Genomic DNA, 4,207 nt, shown 5'->3' with positions numbered 1-4,207 from the left:
TATACTGTTTTCTCATGGTGCTAGAAATCAATAGTCTATCAAAACGATTTTTAGTCAAGCCATTAAAATAACAAACAAAACCTGATGAAGCTTTTTTAAAAAAAGACTCAGCTTAATGAATTTAGATATGTTTTAAGAGAAAAAACAGTCTAGTTTATATTCTTGGGTAAGTGATAAAATGGCAGGTATAATTAAGTTAGAAATGTTTTAATATCTCAAGAGCCTCTTAAAAATATTCCTTGTTCATTTAAAACATACTTTTTGCTTTAATGTGCATTATTTTTTTTAACATTACTACTCAAAAAGTGGTTAGTTTGTGGACTGTTAAAACTTATATTCAGAGGTTGGCTTTTAGTTGATTTGTTCTTGTTTTAAGCCTCTCTTTCATTCATCAGTGGAAGTTCTTTCTAAAAGGACTTGCTATAAAAATTTCTGGGAGGAGAGGGAACGTGCGCACAAAATCACACCTGACTTCTTCCTTTGCTGCTTCTTACTCCATGATGTCCTTGAAATAGGATTCCCTCCGTTGAGTTGTGAGCCCATGAAAACTTAATGTTGATTTTCCTAATATTTGTATTAAGAAAACCAAAGCCTTAGGCTTAACCAACTTTGGAAATAATTTTTTAAGAGCAGGATCTTATATTAAATAGAAGTAGCCTTTTTTTTTTTGCAATATCTTCATTTTTGCTATGCTGATATAAAGAATTCTTTAAATAAGAAAAAGAACACTGAGTCAGAGAAAAGATAATTTTAAAAAGAGAAAGTTTCGTATGAACCTCGTGATATATATAGATAACTTAAATAAAATATTGGTAAAGAGAAACCATTAAAACAATACCATGACTAGGTGAGATTTATTCTAAGAATATAAGGATATTTCAGTTCTTTTTAATGTACTGTACTTGATCATATTAATAGGTCAGATGAGAAAAATCAGAATCATCTTAATAGATGCTAACAAGACATTTGATAAAATTTAAAATCCACTCCTGATTTAAAATTAAGCAAAAGTAGAAGTCTGTTTCATACACATACATATATATGTTCATATATGTATACTTATATGTTGTATATATTAACCATGGTGGTTCTCAAAATAAGCATTTTTGACTGACTAGCACTTGAGCGATTTGGTGGATTAGCCTCCGCCGTTTCCTCTGTAAAGTTGACAGCCGCTGGCCCGCACACCAGGAGTCTGCCACTTAAGGAAGCCTTGCTTCTTCCTCTGCCTCAGGAGGATTAACCAAAAGTTAGCTGTGTGTTTACACACAGTCTGTCTATATCATATTTAGCATTGTAAAATTATATAATTAAAAATTATGAAAACTGATGCACTGTGAGGGACAAAAGAAGAATTCCCAGGAAAACTAAATTGATGCTTTTGAAAGGTTTGAAAAAGATGAGTCATTAGAAAGAACTGTCAAAAAAGGTGTGAGCGGCAGTATAAGATTTGGGAGAGATCCAGTAAAAGTCTGCGCTTGGATTGCTTCACTAGAGTCTTAAGTTCTCTTTCTTCTTAAAGAGACTGGAACTCAAAAATCCCTGGATTTCCCATCATTGCATCAATGCTCACGAGAACAGGCTTTGACCTTTCTTTAAAAGAATGGCACATGAGGGTACATTTATGTATTTTAAGCTCAAATGTTGAAGGGGGTGTATGTTCGATTCTTCTGAAGCTCACCTTAATCTACTTTTTCAGCCAACTGACTATATGTATATTAGCCCCAGTTGCAACCAGATATAATATTGAGGACTTTCATCTTATATTGAAAGAAGGTAAAGTTATTGCAGATGTTGACTGTCTTCTTGAAAAACGAGAAGCAACTGTGAGAAATCAGAAATACAGATGCTTCTTAGTTACGCACATTTGTTATGTATTTGCAGCTGTGCCTGCCTTCCTATTTATGAATATGTGCTTATCCCATTGTTCAAAATAGGAGGGCGTGATGGCTGGTCACCAGTGAATGGCAGCCAGCGGGTTTCCTTCTAATGGGTACTTTTAGTAGAACATGACACTGCTGACTCAGTTGCAACAAAGATGACCATACCTTGAATAAAAGTTCAGCAAGTTAGTTGTAAAATACATACACAAAAACCAATAATTTTAATTAACAATAATGTGTTATAAAATATTAGCCTATTCACAGAGACATAAATTACCAACAAATATGTAGGAAATAATGAAAAAAACTCTTAAATGAAAATAATAAGGGAAATTAATAAAGACAGGATACAGGGAAGGAGACATACATCAAATTCTCTAATCTATGATTTTACAAAACAAAGTATATGTTTTTGTTTTCTTGTGTCTAGGCTTGGGATTTAGACTTGGTATTTTGAAAGAATAAATATGAGAATAGCTAAGAAATTTTGTAGGAAAACAAGGGGAGGGACTTGTACTGCTCAGTAGTACAGAGTACAACAGAACTCTAGTAGTTATTAATAAAACTATAATTGGTGCAGAAATTCTAAAGATAAATGAAAGAGTTGGAAGTCCAGAACCACTCCACTTATAAGAAGAAATGATGGATTGTTCAGTATGTGATACTGAAACGACTGGTTACTTATGTGGGAGAGGCAATAACAGCATACCAGTTAAGTGCAAAGACTGAAGACACGCTACTTGTGTTAAAATCCCAACTTGCTGGTACTTAAACCCCCCGTGATCTTGGTCAAATTACGTAACCACTCTGTGCCTCACTTTCTTCATCTTTATTGCTAGAGTTAAGTAGATTAATATTTGTAGAAAGCTCAGAGCAGGACCTGTCAGAGGATGTACCTACTAAGTATCAGCTATCATTCTATCATTTAGGGAAAAACAGACAAAGTCTAATTCCTATCTCATACTCAGTACACACAGTAATTCAGGTGGATTAAAGAAAAACTCCCCCCACCCTTCGTCTGCCTCCCCCTGTCCCAACTCAGTTCTGCTCCCCTCAGCAGAGGTAGTCGGTGGTAGTTGGTCACGCTGCTCACGGGCAGCCCAGCTCCAGGGAGAGCTGTTCACAGTCTTAGCTGTAAAGGGTGCAGCTCACTGGTCCATGTGGGAATCGAACTGGCAACCTCAGCGTTAGGAGCACTGCACTCCAACCACGTGAGCCACTAGGCCAGCCCGAAACACTTTTTTTAAAAAATGTAAAAATGTAAATACTTTTTTTTAGTAAGCTTGGATTAGAAAAGATCTAAATGTGGTCATCCAAGCCAGAAAACAAAAAACTTAATGCTTTGTCTCTATAAAAGTATTCTGTTAGAAAAGTACAACTAGGAAAGTACATTTACAATGTGTATTCCAGAGAGGGTTAGCATCCTGAAGCTTTTAAGAAATTACTTTAAAAAACATGCCCACCTGACAAAGGCCATTAGCGTTCACCTAGATCCGTTTTACCAGACTGATGGACCCATTCCTCAGCTGCTTCAGATGTTGGGAACTAATGGTTTCTCTTCATCCTCAGAGGATTGTCCTGGCCTGTTGGAAGTCACCTGCTGGAAGCCAGAGATGCCTGGGACGTTTTACTCCTACCCTTTGAGGTCGGCCCACAGCCAGTGCCAGATGGCCAGGCATTTGAGCCCAGCCTTTCTGCCCAAGTGGTGCAATTTATGCTCCAAGCTTCCCTGGGACTAGGCTGAGAAGGGACTTCTCTCGAAACCACAGCTTCACTTCTTCTGCCCTGTCCTGTTTTTCTCATTTGTTCTCAACAAGTACAAGAATCCTCATTTCCAGCGCCGCTTCCAGGAACCTGACTTAATAAAAAATGGGGCAAAGAAGATTGACCCAGAAAAGCTCAGTAAACATGAAGATACTGAACTTTTTAGTAATTGGGGGAAAGTTACAAAAATATATCTTTTGCTGATCAGGTTAAAAGATAAAGATTTATAAAATGAGTATTTTCATGATTGTGGGGAAAGGCAAGTAAAATGGAAGGGGTGTAATTTGATACCAATCTTATAGATAACTTCTGTAAATGTATTTCTTTAGAAATAACTGGTTAGGTTTAAAGGGTGCATGGATATTTGTTGTAACAATGTCTAAAATACAGGAAAATGGAAACAACCCAAATGCCCAATTATAGGATTAGTTAAATGATCCATTGTACATCAAAACATAAGAATACCATTTATAAAGAGGTACAGAATAAGTCGTTCAGTTGAAAACGAAGTTATAAAACTATGTAATGTGCACAGAAACAATCAGTGCTATGAAATTAAG

Source organism: Rhinolophus ferrumequinum, chromosome 16, assembly GCF_004115265.2.
Source record: "Rhinolophus ferrumequinum isolate MPI-CBG mRhiFer1 chromosome 16, mRhiFer1_v1.p, whole genome shotgun sequence".
NCBI lineage: Eukaryota > Metazoa > Chordata > Mammalia > Chiroptera > Rhinolophidae > Rhinolophus > Rhinolophus ferrumequinum.
Note: the sequence above shows the minus strand (reverse complement) of the source record.